At 52.9% G+C, this 18794-nt stretch overlaps 2 protein-coding genes across 7 annotated transcripts in view; one reads left to right on the top strand and one right to left on the bottom strand.

Moving 5' to 3' along the window:
- The window catches only part of SLX9 (SLX9 ribosome biogenesis factor), a 52963-nt gene extending 47591 nt beyond the window's left edge, over window positions 1–5372 (bottom strand). For all 4 annotated transcript variants that reach the window (XR_012431911.1, XR_012431910.1, XM_074033911.1 and 1 more), the window contains exon 1: window positions 5217–5372. The gene's annotated coding sequence lies outside the window, so the exon portion shown is untranslated. The remainder of the gene's footprint in view (window positions 1–5216) is intronic.
- ITGB2 (integrin subunit beta 2) overlaps window positions 44–18794 on the top strand; it is a 46517-nt gene continuing 27766 nt past the window's right edge. For 2 of the 3 annotated variants that reach the window (XM_074033894.1, XM_005548518.4), the window contains exon 1: window positions 14252–14330. The gene's annotated coding sequence lies outside the window, so the exon portion shown is untranslated. Of the gene's footprint in view, window positions 209–14251; window positions 14331–18794 lie in introns of those variants that run through there. The other variant, XM_005548520.4, reaches the window with a different exon arrangement.

The following is an 18794-nucleotide window of genomic DNA, read 5'->3' on the forward strand; positions in this document are numbered from 1 at the left end:
GTGCCCGGGGGGCACTTCAGGGAAGGAGGCGCCACGCTCCAGTGCACTGGGCTGGGACCTGCCGCAGCCTCTGCACGCAGCGGGCTCCATCCCCCGGGCCACGGATTGGGAGACTGAAGCAGGCGCGAAGCCCACCGCCCAGCCTCTGCCAGGCCTGAGACCCCGGCCACCTCCGGGCAGTTTTCCTGAAGCCCGGGGCCAGGAGAAGGTGAGCGGCTGCCCGTCGGGCGTCGGGGGTCGCCTGCACCGGGTGGACGCGGTGGCACTTGGGTGCGGTTGACTCCCAACCTCACCGTCCGACCAAGGGATTGCCCCGGCCGGGCGGGGACCTGGCGCGCCTAGGCCGGGAGGGGACAGCTGGTTTCGGGCGGCCTCTGCCCCAGTGATTGTAGACTTTGGCTTTGGTTCAGGGATGTATGGGGTTAAAAATGATCGTTTGGGTTCCTGCAGTACTGTTCGCGGTCTGAGCATCTCCAGAACCCGCACATTCCCATAATGAATTTCCGAGAACGGTTACCGAGAACTGGGACGGCGAGGCCGGATCCCACCTGTGCACCTCTGTGCGTAGGGACGGCAGATGGCCCGGTTCCGCCTGTCCGTGCCCCCGGATGCTGCAGGAAGCTCAGATGCAAACTCTTTGGGGCTGTGGAGTTCCCGCATTGGGAAACTCTTGCGATAAAAATAATCGTGCTGTAATCCCCAGGGACCATTGAGAGGAAGTGGTGAGGGCGGGGGAGGGGCGGGAGGAAGCGGCTGGGGGCTGAGGTTGCCAAGTCTAGATTTCAGCAAGCACTGTACTGGGGTGAGTGGGAGACCGGCTGCGCCCAGCACGGAGCCGCTTCCTGATAGCCCTGGCGGCATCACCCTTGGGTCGGATTCCAGAGCCCGGAGGTCCTTTCAGCTTTCCGTTCCTTTTCCTTACACTTCGTCCCTCTCTCCAGCTAGAGAGAGGCAGGCTTCTGGGGTCTGGGTGCTTTTGTTTTGGAGCCATTTAACTTGATTTATAATAACATGCTTTTCTGATTATAAAATTAATGCATGGCTACTATAAGCAATTTGGCAAAGTCAGAAAACAAGTTAACACGTTAAAATCTCCTGGATCCTGTCTTGTGGGGACTGCAGGGAAGCCCAGCCGGCCACCCCTTCCGGGGGCCTCAGTTCTCCCTGGGGACTTGCAGCCTTTCTGGGCTTGGCATTGCTGTGGCTAAAGTGTGAAAGGGTCAGGGAAGGCTGTCACCCTTGCATCCCCCACGTGTGACTGCATGGGGTCCCACCCAAATCCGCGTAATAGACCCACTCAACCTCACCCCTGCTCTACTGGCCCCAGGGAGGAAATGCTCATCATTGCATCCGCCCACCCCGCCCCTGTGGTGCCACATTCACCAGCCTCGCTGGGCATGTTCCCCCTCCCCGCCCCTGCGGTGCCACATTCACCAGCCTCGCTGGGCATGTTCTCCCTCCCCACCCCTGCGGTGCCACATTCACCAGCCTCGATGGGCATGTTCCCATACCCCGCCCTCTGCCCCTGCCACTTTCACCAGCCTCGCTGCCCGTATGCCTTCCCTCACTCAGCAACCTCTGGGCCCCGGTCCCCACTGCCACTCCATGTACCCAAGCTCTGCAGTCCCAACCCTTTGTCTGCTCATCCCTGGGAGGCAGACCTGTCGCCCCATTTACAAATGGAAAAAGGTGCCTTTCAGGAACTGAACTGAGGCTGTGCAGCCCCCTGCCTAGCAGGTGCCTTGGGCTGCACCCCAGGCTTTCTGGGGCCCAGCCATGCGGGCCACCTGCCTGCCCAGCTCCTGTGTGTGTGAGAGGCCAGCTCGGTGGGGCCCAGCCATGCGGGCCACCTGCCTGCCCAGCTCCTCTGTGTGTGAGAGGCCAGCTCGGTGGGGCCCAGCCATGAGGGCCACCTGCCTGCCCAGCTCCTGTGTGTGTGAGAGGCCAGCTCGGTGGGGCCCAGCCATGCGGGCCACCTGCCTGCCCAGCTCCTGTGTGTGTGAGAGGCCACCTCGGTGGGGCCCAGCCATGCGGGCCACCTGCCTGCCCAGCTCCTCTGTGTGTGAGAGGCCAGCTCGGTGGGGCCCAGCCATGAGGGCCACCTGCCTGCCCAGCTCCTGTGTGTGTGAGAGGCCAGCTCGGTGGGGCCCAGCCATGCGGGCCACCTGCCTGCCCAGCTCCTGTGTGTGTGAGAGGCCACCTCGGTGGGGCCCAGCCATGCGGGCCACCTGCCTGCCCAGCTCCTCTGTGTGTGAGAGGCCATCTCGGTCCCTGGGGCCCAGTGGAAAGAATTGCTGCTGTTTCTATCAGAAAGAAAAACTCACAGGGGAGGGAGGGAGAGGAGGGAGGGCTGCCCTCCAGCCCGCAGGGACTTCCTCGGTGGAAGGGGCCGGACCTTTCTGGTCAGGTCCCTCTGGGTTGAGAGGTCATCTCTGGGCCAGGACCCAGAACTGGAGGAGGGAGGGGCAGGGAGGAAAGGTCCCTGCCTGGCGGTGCTGCCTTCCAGCGGGGCCTGGTGGGGCAGAGGCTGGAACACCCACTCGGGGTTTCCGGTGGGAACTGGGGAGCCGGGTGGGGAGCCTGAGTCCCCTCAGAGGAGGAGTCGTTTTGAAACTGGAGGGAGAGGCTAAGAGAGGAGGCTGTGGGGAGACCTAGGGTCGCCCAGGGTCCAGCATCAGTGTTTAGGTTCTCTGGCTCTTCCCTGCCTCCACTGTCCTCCATGTCCACACCATTCCCATGTGCCTGTGTCCCACCCCTTCTCCCACACACTGTCTCCACTCCCCACGCCTCATTCCTCTCCAGAGAATCACTGGTCTAGAATAGAGACCTACAAACTTGGGCCCTTAGGCTGGCCCTCCACCTGATTTTGTCAATGAAGTTTTATTGGAAAACAGTCATACTCATTCACTTTCAGAAGGTCTATGGCCACTCTGCAGCCACAATGGCAGAGCTGAGCAGTCGTGGCAGAGACCATTTGGCCAGCGAAGCGTAAAACACATACTGTCTGCAGGGGCTTCCTGGGTGGAGGGGGGTGAACCTTTCTGGTCAGATCCCTCTGGATTGAGAGCTCTTCCTCCCCCAGGGAAGAGCTTGCCCACCTCCTCCCTAGCGGGGACATCGAAGCTCACCTTTACAGAGCACTTTCTCTGTGTTCTGTGCCACCCAAGCCCATACCCAGGCCCAGTGAGCTCTGTGCATTGGTCATCCCCCTCACTGCAGGGGGAGGCCCCAGATACCACCCACGGGACACATTCGTGTGTGAAGTGCCACACTAGGGCCCAGAAGGGACAGCTCCCCACCAGGTAGGGACAAAGCAGGGGTGAAGGGAACGCATGGGCTGGCCTAAGGGCTGGACCCTTCAGTATGGGAAATGTGTGGGCGGGGTTGCGGAGGGGGTTGGTAAGGGGCTCAGGAACAACACAGATGTGTTCAGAGACAGGGCGGGTCATTAGATTTGATGGAGGCTTGGGGTCCCTGAGCTTAGAAAGCCCCCATGGAAACCAAGTCACAGGAATCCAGGGTAATGAAGACTGCCCAGACTTTTCTAGGAGATACATCCCCAAAGACGTCCTCTCGTGGCTCCATTTGGGCGGAAAGCATGAATTGAACAGGAAAGGAAAAATGTCAAGTATCAGAAAGAAGAGTGGCATGCTTTGAGGGCAAGTGGACCCCCAGTCTGGGGCAGAGCCTCGGTTAGGGTAAAGGGCACCCACCCGATCTGACCCAACCTGACCCTCGGGAGCCCTGCTCTCTGGTCAGCCAGCCTTCACCTTCGTAGGGTGGGGAGGTGGGTGGAGGAAGAAGGTTTAGTGGTCTGTGAAGGTGGCACACCTCGTTTTGGTAGATGAGGGCATTACCTCCCATTGCCCCACCGCATTCGAGCTGCTTTCAATCGGCTTGGTGCTTTTGCTCTGACCATGAACTGTCGTTCACTGCTAGGCCATGTGGACGGACTGGAATTATAGTTTCTTCCCCTCTGGTTTTCCCCCGGAGTCCATCATTGCTTAACTGTTTTCCTTGCTCCATCTCCTTTGAACAATGAACATCTTCCCACACCCAGGGGGCCTGGAAGACCCTTCCCAGCATAACTCCCCCCCAAGCATAACTCCCCCCCAGCATAACTCTCCCCCAGCATAACTCCCCCCCAGCATAACTTCCCCCCCAGCATAACTCCCCCCCAGCATAACTCCGCCCCCAGCATAACTCCCCCCCAGCATAACTCCCCCTGCCCCAGCATAACTCCCCCCCAGCATAACTCCCCCCCAGCATAACTCCTCCCCCAGCATAACTCCCCCGCCACAGCATAACTACCCCCCAGCATAACTCCCCCTGCCCCAGCATAACTCCCCCCCAGCATAACTCCCCCTGCCCCAGCATAACTCCCCCGCCAGCATAACTCCACCCCCAGCATAACTCCCCCCCAGCATAACCCCCCCAGCATAACTTCCCCCGCCCCAGCATAACTCCCTCCGAACCAGCATAACTCCCCCCCAGCATAACTCCCCCCCAGCATAACTCTCCCCCAGCATAACTCCCCCCCAGCATAACTCCCCCTGCCCCAGCATAACTCCCCCTGCCCCAGCATAACTGCCCCCCAGCATAACTCCCCCCCAGCATAACCCCCCCAGCATAACTCCCCCCCCAGCATAACTCCCCCCCAGCATAACTCCTCCCCAGCATAACTCCCCCCAGCATAACTCCCCCCCAGCATAACTACCCCCCAGCATAACTCCCCCTGCCCCAGCATAACTCCCACCGCCCAGCATAACTCCCCCCCCAGCATAACTCCTCCCCCACCATAACTCTCCCCCCACCATAACTCCCCCCCCACCATAACTCCCCCTGCCCCAGCATAACTCCTCCCCCAGCATAACTCCCCCCCAGCATAACTCCCCCCCAGCATAACTCCCCCCCCACCACCCAGCCAAGGCTACCAGTCAGTCTGTCCCTGGGCAGGGGATGACAGGTGAGCCTGTCTGGCAGCCCTTGCCAGGGGCTGTGAAATCTTCCTTTGGGTGAGTCAGGGAAGCAAGAATGCCACATCCTCATCTCCCTCTCTCAAGGAGGAGCCACGCCACGCAGAGGAAGGCAGAGGAGGGAGGAACTGTGATCCCAGCGTGGGAAGCTGCATCAGGGGGAGCACAGGCCCACCCAGGCCACAGGGGGATGGAGGCTGCCCCCAGCTTCTTGCACCCCTGCCTCCTTCCTACACTCACCTGGCTGCCCAGGGCAGATCTCCATTTCTGCAATGAACCCAGTCGGGTGGCCTGAGACCAGCCCTGGTGGTCGGCCTGTTTGTATGAATCTGTGGAGGATCCCGTGAGAAAGAGCTCGTTGGAGCACCCCACCTGGGGCACCCAACTCCATTTCCTGCCCCATGCCCTCCCCACTCGCCTCCAGGGAGTGTGTGTCACCTCCTCCCCTCCGCCAGCACTGCCTGCAGCCCTCTCCCTGCCCCCGCCCCCGGCCCCCACCTGCAAAGGGCCTCACTCGCCTGCAAAGGGCCTCACTCGCCTGCAAAGGGAGCTGAATCAACACTGTAGAAGGAAGTCACTGGGGGGAAGAAGTGAAAAAGAAAAAATAGGCCTACGTGGGGGCAGGGATGGGAGGAGACCAGAGTTGGGTTGCAGGGGAATTTGCAGGCAGGTTGGAGGGTGGGCGGGAGAGAGAAGTGTGGTGAGTGACTGGGAGGGAGCAGCTGTGGCCCAGTGGTGCCCAGGGTCCTCACGGGGGTGCTCTCCAGGCAGGAAGGCGCTTTCTGCCACTTGGACATCTGCTGGGGCCAGACCCCAGGGGTCTTCACGGCTGGTGTAGACCCCATTCTCATCATCTCAGTTATGAACTCCACTGACCTGACCCTCTTCCCTCGGTGTTGTCAAAATACTGCAGCTCCCCTAGCACCTCTGTGAAGTGAGCCTGGAACCACCCCTTCCCCACTGGCCCTCTCCATCCTTAGCATCTTTCTTAACCTTCAAACCCTGCTCCTATGGGGTCTCCTCCGTGGAGACTTCCAGAATCCCACCTGTCACAGAGAGCCCTCCTTCCCAAGCTCTGGGGCTACATGTTATGGGGATGGAAGCTGGGTGAAGGGAAACTGGGGGCCCAGGCCAGCGTCCAGGATGGGAGGGCAGGAGAGCAACCCTCAGGTTCTGAATCTCCTTCCCCGCCTGTGCTTGCCGGCTGCCCCCGCTGCCTCCACGGGTGGACACTGGGGGTCCCTCTCATCCACCCTGTGTCATGGCTGACGTGCTTGTCTCCTGAACTCAATGGACTGTTCTGGAGTGCCAGGGTTGGCAGCCTCAGAGCACGCAGCTCTGCCAGGCCAGCACAGGGAACGGCTCAACCAACCCCTGATGACATCAGGTGGTTTTCTGGAAGATGTAAGTGAAGGCGACTGCAAATGGAATTTCTGGGCTGACTCGAGGGAAAAGATTGTTCTCAGAATCCTGTTCCAGTTCTGCTCACTCACACCCGGCTTCAGAACCTCGTTCAGTGGTTGAGCAGATGAGAAACCCTGAGCAGTTGTACCCGGACATGTGGCTAGTTTCACCCACCTGACTCCCTCAGCCCTTAGGGCTGGACTCCTCATTCCTAGCTTGGGATCAGCATCCACCCGCTCCTGCAGCCGCTCAGCTGGCAGGGCCCTGGGAAGCAGCCCGGCGTGGCCCCACGGGTGCCGGTGCTGCTACGCTTCCTTCTGCGGTCGCCATTTCCTCATCAAAGCAAGAGGGCAGGGCAGCAGGCCTCCCTGCTCCTTGGAGCCTGTGATTTTCACTCCGTGCAGCCACACCTGATATTTTTACAGTAAATGCACCAATTACTCCCTTGTCTCCACAAAGAAGAACGTGCACAGCCTCTGACTTCCAGCCGTGTGCGATAGGCACATCAGATGGGTGACAGTGAGAGGAGTGCTGAGTCCCCAGAATGGAGGCCTGGTCCTCCCACAGCAAGGTCACGGCTCTGGGAAGCCCCAGAGTCCCTACCCTCCCCTCCACTCCCTCCACCAGCCTCTTTTCATTTATTTATTTATTTATTATATTTTGAGATGGAGTCTCACTCTGTCGCCCAGGATGGGGTGCAGTGGTGCCATCTCGGCTCACTGCAAGCTCCGCCTCCCGGGTTCACGCCATTCTCCTGCCTCAGCCTTCGGAGTAGCTGGGACTACTGGCACCTTTTTTTTTTTACTTATTTATTTTTACTTATTTATGTTTACTTATTTTTTTTTACTTATTTATTTGTACTTATTTATTAATTTTTACTTATTTTTTTTTTGTTGTTGTATTTTTAGTAGAGACAGGGTTTCACTGTGTTAGCCAGGATGGTCTCGAACTCCTGACCTCATGATCCACCCGCCTCGGCCTCCCAAAGTGCTGGGATTACAGGCATGAGCCACCACGCCCGGCCTCCCTCCACCGGCCTGTTTTTATATCGGGCTTCAGCGATTGCTCTGGGAATTACAATAGACATATGAAACACTTCATTGTCTACTTATAATAAAATTAGTATTTTACCACTCCAAGTAAAACGTAGAGAAATGTCACAACTGTAGAAATTCCAACCGCCGTTGCTTTCTGCTGTAGCTGTCACATATTTTGCATTTATGTACATTGAAAACCCCACCAATGATATAATTTTTGTTCTCAACATATTTTAAAGAATACAAGAGGAGGAAAGTAATCTGTTCTATTTACCCAGATATTTACCATTTCTGTTGCTCTTTCTTCATTTCTGAATTTCCAAGTTGCCCTCTGGTATTATTTCCCTTCTGCCTCAGATTCCTTTTAGAGCATGTTTCCTGGGGTCTAATGTTCTTAGTTTCTCTTCATTTGAGAATGTCTTTATTTTTCCTTAATTCGTGAGGAACACTTTCACTGGATATAGAATTATGGGTGGGCATTTCTTGTCCTTAAGCACTTTAAAATGTTGTTCTATTGTATTCTGGCCACCATGGTTTCTGATGGGAAATGTGCAGTTCAAATGGGTGTTTCTCTCTATGGAATATCATTTTTTGTTGAAGCTTTTCAGGTGTTTTACTTTTGGTTTTCAGCAGTTTTAACGTGGTGCATATAGGCTTGGTTTATTTTGAGTTTATCTTTTGGAAATTCACTGAGTGTCTTGAATCTATAAATTCATGTTTTTACCAAATTTGGGAAGTTTTCGGTCATTATTTCTTTGAATACTTCTTTCTGTGCCAATCTTTTACTCTTCCTCTTCTGGGACTCCAGTGAACAAATGTTATACCTTCTGATATGATTCCACAGGTCTCTGAGGTGCTGTTCTTGTTTGTTTGTCTATTTTTTCCCTCTCTGTCATGTATATTGAATAATTTCTATTGGTCTTCAAGTTCACTCACCCTTTCCTCTGTCTTCACCGTTCTCCTATTGAGCCCATCCCATTCACTGAATTTTTGTTTAATTTCTGTTACTGTATTTATCATTTTTAATTTTTTGTAGCTTCTATAGTTTTACTAAACATTTTTACCTTTGCATTTGTTTCAAGAGTTGTTGCCTTTACTTCATGGAACATGTTTATAACAGCTGTTTTAAATGCTCCATGTGATCATTTCAGCATTGGGATTATCTCAGAGTTGGCATCTGTTAGTTATCTTTTCTCTTACAAGTTCTCAAGGTTTTCTTTGTTGCTGTTTGAGTACTTTTCGGTTGTATCATGGACATTTTGAATATTATTTAATAAGACTCTGGATTCTACTAAAATCCTCTGGACAGCAATGATCTTTTTGTTTTGCTAGCAGTCAGTCTGGTTAGAGTTAGATGACAAGTCCAGACCTGCCTCTTGTGGGCTGTGGTTCCCATGTGAGTTCAGTTTTTATTTTTTTATTTTTCCTTCCTTCCTTCCTTCCTTCCTTCCTTCCTTCCTTCCTTCCTTCCTTCCTTCCTCCCTCCCTTCCCTCCCTCCCTCCGTCCTTCCTTCTATCTCTCTCTTTCTCTCTTCCTCTCTCTCTTTCTCTCTCTCTTTCTCTCTTTCTCTCCTTCTCTCCTTCTCTCCTTCTCTCCTTCTCTTCTTTCTTTTCTTTCTTTCTTTCTTTCTTTCTTTCTTTCTTTCTTTCTTTCTTTCTTTCTTTCTTTCTTTCTTCCTTCCTTCCTTCCTTCCTTCCTTCCTTCCTTTCTTCCTTTCTTCCTTTCTTCCTTTCTTCCTTTCTTTCTTCTTTCGACAGGATCTTACTCTGTCACCCAGGCTGGAGTGCAGTGGCATGATCTTGGCTCACCATACCCTGAACTCCTGGGCTCAAGTTATCCTCCCACATCAGCCTCCTGAGTAGCTGGGACCACAGGCATGCACCACCACACCTGACTAATTTTTGTATTTTTTGTAGAGACGGGATTTTGCCATGTTTTCCAGGCTGGTCTTGAACTCCTGAGCTCAAGCAATCTGCCCACCTCAGCCTCCCAAAGTGTTGAGTTACAGACGTGAGCCATGAGTTCAGTTTTCAAAGTCTGTGTGTCATATTTGCATCTGGCTCACACTCGCATCCCCGAGGCCAGTCTGCGACCTTGGCAGTCAGTGGTCTACCCCATGGTTCAATTCTCAAAGCCTTCGATTTGCTCTTTGGGGTCATTTCCACACAGGTTTGGTTCAGGGCTGAGTCTGGAACTTTGTACACAGCTTTATGGGATGCCTCTCTTGAGCCCCTCCTTATTGGTTTCTCATACTCTGTGGCTTTCCAGGAGCCCCCTTTCCTGGTCCTCGCCTCCAGGCATGTCACATGCTTCCTCTGGACACTGTCATATGCTTCCTGCTGGCTCCTGCAGTTGCTTCTGCTGCTGTGGCTGCTGCTATCGCCACTTTGGGAGTGCAGTTTCAGGACAGGGGTTTGCTTCTGGGACAAGAGCAGGAGAAGGAAAACAGCACATCTCCCCCAACTCTCTTCATCCTCTGGGGCAACCCCTTTCCAGACCACTGACCAGAAAGGATGGTTTCTCTTGGCCGTACTCACTGTGCTACTTTGAGGTTCAGACTGCTGCACATCAAAGCCAGGAGACAGGGAAGGGCAAGAGGCAGGACACTGATCACGACCACGCTGTCAGTCCGCCCTCACATTTTGATTTCTCTCCACAGTCTGTCTGCTATTGTTTTATTCCGTGTGGTGTCTTAGCTGTGCTTGGTGACAGACATAGAGTGCACTCCACTTACTCTGTCTTAGCTGGGACTAGAAGCTACTGGAGCTTTTTGTTCTTCTAAATATCTTGAATTTAATTTTATTGTTTAACAGCATAATCAAAGTAGAAGTTACATGCCAATACTCACTCTTTTTCAGTGTACAATTTTATGATGATTTTTAGAAAATTTACAGAGCTGTGGGCTGGGGGTGGTGGCTCATGCCTATAATCCCAGCACTTTGGGAGGCTCAGGGGAAAGGATTGTTTGAGCTTAGCCCAGGCAACATAGCGAGACCTAGTCTCTGTTAAAAAAAAAAAAAGAGAGAAAGAAACAACAACAAAAAGAAAATTTACGGAGTTGTGCAATCATCACCACAATCTAATTTCAGAGCATCTCCACCCCCTAAAAGATCCTTCTGCTCATTTGCAGTCACTTCCTTCTAGTTCCTTTAAAAAAAAAAAGATATAAACTATTTTAAGAACACAGAAAAGCATGGAGAGCGCTAGTACCAATGCCTAGACTCCTACCTCTCATCTTGTCAAATCTTAACATGTTGCCTGACTTTGCCCATAACTTTTTCTTCCTTTTTAGTAAAGAAAACTCTTTAATAGAACACTGAAGCCCTCTGCTTCCATCTCCCAGGCCTGTAACCTTCTCTGTCTTCAGAGGTAACCACTGTCCCAGGTTCAAGTGATTCTCCTGCCTCAGCCTCCCAAGTAGCTGGGATTACAGGCACCCACCACCACGCCCAGCTAATTTCTGTATTTTTAGTAGAGACAGGGTTTCACCATGTTGGCCAGGCTGGTCTCGAACTCCTGACCTCAGGTGATCCACCCACCTCAGCCTCCCAAAGTGCTGGGATTGCAGGTGTGAGCCACCGCGACTGGCCTGATGTGTTTATTTCTGAGAGAGATGTGTTAAAGATATTTGCCGTTTGGGGCTGTGTTGGTTTGCTCATATATTTGTCAGTCTTTGTTTTATGTATTTTGAAGTTCGGTACATAAAGGTTTATGACTGCTGAACTGTCTTTGTGGATGGTAACTCTTGTTCGTTACATCTTCCTTTGTTCATTGGATGCATTTTGCTTTGATTTATATCTTTTTGACGTTATGTGATATCTTCGTTAGTATTTTCTAGCACATATGTGTATTTTCCATTTCTTTATTTTCAGCCTTCAGTGTTGTTCTCTTTTAACCATGTATCTGATAGAGAGCCTTTTTTACACTTTTTACTTTTTAATTGGGATAAAATATACATAACATAAAATTCACCATTTTAACCATTAGAAGTATGCATTTCTGTGGCATTAAGGACACTTATTACTGTGTGACCATCACCACCAACTGTCTCCAAAACCATTTCGTCTTACAAAACGGAAACTTTATACCCGTGAAATAATAACTTTGCACTTCCTTGAAATGTTTTTTTTAATCTTACTACAAAAAATTTCACACATCTACAAAAGTAGAGAGAACAGTTTAGTGAAGCCCCATGTCCCCAACAGTGGCTTCGATAATAATCAACTCACAGGTGACCTTGTTGTATCAACACCTCTCTCCCCGCACCCAACCCACCACTCTTTATTTGGAAATAAATCTGAAACATCCTACTGCACCATCTGCAAATATTTCAACATGTAACTCTAAAAGATGGGCACTTTTAAACATAACCACAAACCATTGTCACACCTAAAACGATTAACAATTATTTCAAAACATGCTCCTTGCATGGCAATTGGTTCATATTGAAATTAAATCTCCTAATCCAAAGGGTCTCTCTCCCTTCCTCTCTCCTCTTGTACTTTGCCGTTTGCCTCGTGGGGGTTTCTTCAGCTTGGATTTTGCTAACTGCATCCCTACGATGTCATCTCACACATCCCCCCTGACGCTTCTTTGTAGATCTAAAAGCCTCGACCTGATTCAGCCTCAATAGTCACCATTGTTCTTTCTATTTATCTTAATTTCTATTGTTATTTCATTAAGACTAACTCATTAAAGGTGTGTGCATAACGTCTGGTGCATCTGTGATGTTCCCAGCGATGGTCATTGACGACTTGAAGTCATCAGCGGGTGTAGTAGAATGATACTCTCTTTCTGTCCTTCTTCATTATTTTCTAGACTAAGTCTGTAATGAGAAGATGCCCTTGACAGAGAACATTTAATTGGAACTTGTTTTGTCTCTTTATTTCTAAAACCCAATGCAAGACCTTGTTGATTTAAAACGAGAAAATGTAACCCATTCATAGGTGCTGTGATTCCTGCTGGGTTTGACATTATTCCCAATGTCTAATTGTTTGGTTTTTATTTACCTTTCTTGTTTGTTCTATTTTCCCTTACTTTTTTCTTTTAAAGGATTTGTCTCTTTTTTTTTTTTTTTTTTTTTTTTTTGCTCAGTTGCCCAGGCTGGAGTGCAGTGGTGCAATCATGGTTCACTGTACCCTCAACCTCTTGGGTTCAAGAGATTCTCCCACCTCAGCCTCCCTGGGACCATATTGGATGCCACCATGCCTAGCTAATTTTCAGAGCATTTTTTTGTAGAGATGAGGGTCTGGGTCTCCAAATGTTGCCTAGGCTGGTCTCGAACTCCCGGGCTCAAGTGATCCTCCCACCTTGGCCTCCCAAAGTGCTAGGATTACAGGTGTGAGCCACCACGACCAAAATAAAGATTTGTCATATTTTTTTCAGGTATATACATTTTATTTTTATTCCTAAGGAGACTCTTGAATTGTTATCATATATACTTGGAATTTTTTTTAGCAAAATGCCCACTGACGAGCATCTGTATTCCTCCCCAGATAGGATGGAATGACAGTGTGCTCTCTGGCCCCTCCCAACCCAGCCCTCTAGGCATTTTGTTTCATAGTGTTAATATTTTTACCACTATTTTTAAATCAATGGGTTATGATATCATAATTTTTACTTATTTCTTTGCCCAACTTTGTATCATCTGCTCTTGTATTTCTCATGGATTTCTTCATGTCTATTTCTGCAAGACATCTTTAAAACAGAGTTTGGGGGCCAGGTGCCGTGGCTCATGCCAGTAATCCCAGCACTTTGGAAAGCAGAGGTGGATGGATCACTTAAGGCCAGGAGTTGAGACCAGACTGGCCAACATGGTAAAACCCTGTCTCTACTAAGAATACAAAAATTAGCTGGGTGTGATGGTACACGTGCCTGTAATCCCAGCTACTTGGGAGGCTGAGGCAGGAGAATTGCTTGAACCCGGGAGGTGGAGGTTGCAGTGAGCCGAGATTATGCTGCTGCCCTCCAGCCTGGGTGACAAGAGCAAAACTCCGTCTCAAAAAAAATTGAAAACAAAAAATAAATACATAAATAAAACAGAGCTTAGGGTAGTAATGTGTCTGAGTCCTTGCTCTGAAGATGTCTGATTTGGGGTTTTTTTTCTAGGTATAATCTCTTTCCCTCCTCTTCCTCTTCCTCCTTCTCTCCCTTCTCTCTCTCTCTGAGCCTGTAGTATTTTAGTGTTCTGTGGTATCATCCTCACGTTCCTAGTTACGGGACCTCATTGATCCATCCCTGAGGGGTTCAGTGGCCTCGCAATCCACGTCCCCGCCCAGATCTGCAGCCTTCCTCCTGTGACCTGAGCGTCTCCTCCTCACTGTCCCTGTTCCCTCCCCTCCCACCCCCGCGTGCAGGTGGATGTCAGTGCGTGCACGCAGCCACATTTTCTTGCCTGTTCCCATCTCTTTATCCTCCTTGGCTGGTTCCTCTTCTCTGTTCTCTGGCTCAGGAATTTGCTCTCCAGGGTTTTTCATTCTGCTCTTTAGCAGAATGTGTTACTGTTGCTTTCCATCATCAAACTTTTCACTCCCATGGCCTCTGTGTTCTTCTTCCTGATGCATGCCCTCTCCTCTGCCTGGCGCTCCTGGAGGCCAGGCCCCTCTCCCAAGTGCGAATCTGATGGGGGCAGGTCCTTCTTACGGGGACCTCGTGAGAAATGACATGTCCCACCTGTCTCGACGGGTTGTTCTCTGACATTGGAGCAGCTGTAGAGCAGAGAGGGGCAGGGGTGAAGGGCCACGGTGGTGCAACCCACCACTTCCTCCAGCGAGGAGCTGAGAGGAACAGGAAGTGTCGGGACTTTAGGACCCACGCCTCCAGCTGAGGTTTTTAGACGTGATCCAGGGCAGACTGATAGTGAAGCCCCCACGCCCAGCCAGGAGCACCGCCGAGGCCTCCAGCGCACCGAGGGTGAGTGTGCAGAGGACCCGCCATGTCCACGGTGATTTTTGGAGGGAAGCACCTTCCTGCCCTGGCCTGCAGTGACCCTGGTGACCCTGCTCATGGCCCCGGCCCAGGGGGTCTGGCGGGAAGGGGTCTCCAGACCATCTGCTCCACGGTCCCCTTTAAGACCCAGCAAAGGAAAGTGCCTGCCACTACGCGCAGAGTCACACGGGGTGCTGGGAGCGATTGTGACTGAGGGTGGCGCCGGCATGGGAGGACAAGGGACTGTGAGGCCGGCGAGGCCAGGAGAAGGCTGGGCCCACAAGCGCCTAGGGGGTGGCTGGGGGGTCCTGGCGCTCCGGGCTGGGCAGGAAGAGGGTTCCTGGGGCCTCCTCTGTGAACCTGCTGCGCCTGCCTGTGTTAGGCCCTCCTGTCTGCCTGCCGCCCCGCCAGGCTACAGTGATTCCATCTCCAGATCAACTCGCAGTGTGTGGTGTGGTTTGTGGTGTGTGGTGTGTAGTGTGGCATGGCGTGCATGTACGTGTGTTCATGTGTGGTTCTTGTGTGTAGCATAGCGTAGTGTGGTGTGTGTGTGTATGTATGGTGTGCGAGTGTGTGTGTGATGTGGTGTGGTGTCTGTTGTATGTACATGTGTGATGCACACGTGTGTAGTGTAGCATGGTGTGGTGTGGCACATGCTCCATGCTCCTCTGGGACCCTCAAGCTTCCCTGCCTCCTCTGTGGGGACCCCTGGGTGAGGTCTTGCTGTAGGGTAGCGGGCGCTGCTGTGCGATTCTAGTCCAGATGTTTCAGCTGGTGACCCTGGCCTCCCCACGACAGGCTCCTGGAGGCCGTTCCCAAGGTCCTGGTGGGAGGGGGATTGAAGCCATGCCCCTGGGTCCCGGGCCTACCTGATCCCCTTCTCCCAATACTGCACTCTTGGGGCCAGCCCTCCCTACGCATCCTCCGCCCTGTCACCCCTTACACCACCACACCCACACACAATCCCCTCTCCCCCGGATCTGGGGGCCGGGATCCTGCCCTGCTGTCCCCGTCCGTCCATCTGGGGCCCCTCTCCTCTGTCAGTTCCTGGGTGGGGAGAAGGAGGGATGGCACGGCTGCAATGGGGAAGCGGGGGATGGCCTGAGAGCACAGCCTGGGAGCGAGCTGTGGGGACACAGGGGACACTCACTGTCACTCAACTTCCCCGTGACGGTGGCGCGACGCCCACGGGTTTGGGGGCTGAGGCTGGATTCTGGAGGCTTCACAGAAACGAGCTGCTAGAAGCTCTGGGCCGTCCACCGTCACTGTAGCGCTTCACCATGAGCGGCTTCGCAACTCCACGCCCAGTTCACTGCAGAATCCCGGGGGCCAGCGCCTCACTGAGAGTGGCCTCCAGACTCCACATTTTAGGAAGGAACTCCCACCCCACCCAGTTGACTGCAGAGTCCCCGGGTCCCTGCCGGCCTGGCACCCAGTGTTCCCCTTGGTATTCGGGGATGAGTGGGGGAGTCCCTTTGCTGGGAAGAGGTCCCTAGCTGGACCCCTGCAGGCGATGGCTGAGCCTTGGCCCCAGGGCCAGTCCCCACTGGGTGTGCCATCCTGAGCAGGGTCACAGGGCAGATTCCCCAAATGGCCAGGACCCCTGTGGCCGCCTGACCCCGGAGGGCTGAGGCCCTCGGTGAAGCAGGTGACCGGGCGGGTGTGGGGTTTGGTTTCAGCTCCACAGCGTCATTGCCACTCAGCATATGAGTTTCCACTCCCAGCAGTAAATGAACAGACGAGCAACTGAAGGCGCCTCCAGTGCTGGGAGAGGAGACGCTCAGCCACCCAAGGGCCTTTGCCCCAGGGGAATAAATCCGGGCATTTCCTGGTGGGCATGGGCTGGGCTGGAGAAGCTGGGCCTCCTGGCAGGGGCTGGCATGAGATCCAAACACTGCACAGGCAGCTGGACAGTCCTCCCCTAGGCCTCGGGCTTCTCACCTGAACCACCGGGTGGTAACCCCTGCCCCTCAGGCAGCATCAGTGTGACCTGCCTAGTGCACAGTGAGCCTGAGGCAATACGGTCACCACCGGGGGACTCCCTGGGGAAGAGGCCCCCACACTGCGAGGTGCCCATGAAGGGACCACCGCCACCCAGGAGATGGGAGGGACCCTGTCTGCACCCTGTCTGGAAGGGACGTGGGGTGAGCAGGCTATTTGGTCCCCTGGGACTCAGTTTCCCCATCTGTGAAACAGGAGGGGTGGTCTGGCCAATTGTGCACGCTCCAGCTGTCTCTATAGTCAATCATGTAATTTGAACTCACTCCCCAGGGCTCCTGCCAGGCCCAGCTCTGTCCACTCCGGCCCAGGCCAGGCCCCACCAGGTACCAGGGCTGTGGGGCATTTGCCTCTGTGGATGGAGCAGCATGGCGCCTGTGGCGGTTCCATGGAACAGGTCCTGTGTGGCCCCCCTTGCTGCACTCTTGTCCTGTGTTAGAGAACCATGGTTCTGCCTGAGGCCATGTCACCGGAGGCTGGCTCCTGTTCCCGGAGGAGAATGCCAGCAGCCACAGGGATCAGTAACACAGGCATTCACCAGCGGGTACAGACCAGGTCGCTGGGAAGCCCCAACTCAGGGGGCTCTGCAGTGGGCGCCTGGCAATTATGGTGATGTGGGTGACACCCACCCCAAGGCGGACCTGGTGCCAGCAATGATCCCTCATATCCTACTTGGCACAAACTGGCACTAACATGGGACATTGATTAGGTAGTTGCACTCCTCGACTCTGAGCCCATGTGTGTGGAACCCAGGCCCTGAGTGAGCACAGAGGGCCCTGGTGCTATCCTGAGCAGAGGCTCCTGCCCACCCCCTGCCCACCCGGGGCTGCGTGTTCTCTCTGGCCATCTAGGGACCGAGAGTGCAGAAGAGTTAGCCGCAGGGGAACAGCTTCCTGCCTCGCTGATTGGTAAACAGCCTTGCTGGGAACACATGTTGGTGTTAGGAGTGGTGGAGGTTTCTGTGAGTGATGGAAACTCGGGGTAGGGGTTGGGGAGAAAGAGGTGCTGAGAGTCTCAGCAGAGGGCAGAGTCCAGGAGTTCTGGAGCGCAGCTTGGAGCCCATGTGCCGTGCCCAGAGGAGAGGCTGGCAAGCCCATCCCATGGATGGGTGAATGGGTGAGTGACAGTGGCGACAAGCCCATGCCAGCAGGGAGGTCCCACCGCCGTGAAGCAGTGTCCTCAGCAACGTCACAGTGGGAACAAGAAAGCCAGTGGCTTTGGAATCTGGAGGAGCAATTTCAGCACAATGCATCGGCCACCATGAAATTCAGTTTTTTTTGGTTTTTTTTTTTGAGACAGAGTCTCGCTCTGTCGCCCGGGCTGGAGTACAGTGGCCGGATCTCAGCTCACTGCAAGCTCCGCCTCCCGGGTTTACGCCATTCTCCTGCCTCAGCCTCCCGAGTTGCTGGGACTACAGGCGCCCGCCACCTCGCCCGGCTAGTTTTTTGTATTTTTTAGTAGAGACGGGGTTTCACCGTGTTAGCCAGGATGGTCTCGATCTCCTGACCTCGTGATCCGCCCGTCTTGGCCTCCCAAAGTGCTGGGATTACAGGCTTGAGCCACCGCGCCCGGCCGAAATTCAGTTTTTAAAATGTCCTTTTTTCATTTATCACAGAAAGGGTGGAAAATACAAACAGGAATAATGAAAATTGAAAATACTCATAGTGCCACCACCCAGAGAAACACAGAATATTTTGGTACTGTCTCTCTTCCTCTTTCCCACAAATTCACTTTCACCACAAAGCCAAGCTGCCCTGAGTAGCCGTTCGCATGTTTTTGTTGCTGTGTGGGACTCCACAGTGCGGGCATCAAAACTGCCAAAGCGTCTTCCAGGTTGATGGCTACACAGGGAATCAAGATATTTTGGCTGAAATCCCTGGTTCTTTCCTAGCGTGACTCGTATGTTTCTTAGGCAGTTTTCTTTCTTCAGTTTTCTTTTTTCTTTTGTGAATTACCTGTTCAGGGTGCCACAGCCTTGAAACATCCTTGAATGGAGTATTTACCTTTTTGTTATTAATTTCTAAGATATCTTTAGAGGGGAAGATTACCAGTTACCTTTTGCACTAGAGAGATATTAGGTATTTTCTCTATGCAATTTGTTATGTACAACATGTGTCATTTTCAGAGTCTGTCTTCTTGTTATTTTCCCCCTTAGCTTTTCTTTTCTTTTTTTTTTTTCTTTTGAGACAGAGTTTCACTCTTGCTGCCCAGGCTGGAGCACAGAGGTGTGATCTCAGCTCACTGCACCCTCCGCCTCCCGGGCTCAAGTGATTCTCCTGCCTCAGCCTCCCGAGTAGCTGGGATTACAGGTGCCCGCCGTCAGGCCCAGCTAATTTTTGTATTTTTAGTAGAGACGGGGTTTCACTATGTTGCCCAGGCTGGTCTCAAACTCCTGACCTCAGGTGATCCACCTGCCTCAGCCTCCCAAAGTGCTGGGATTACAGGCGTGAG

This window comes from Macaca fascicularis, chromosome 3 (genome assembly GCF_037993035.2).
Source record: "Macaca fascicularis isolate 582-1 chromosome 3, T2T-MFA8v1.1".
NCBI lineage: Eukaryota > Metazoa > Chordata > Mammalia > Primates > Cercopithecidae > Macaca > Macaca fascicularis.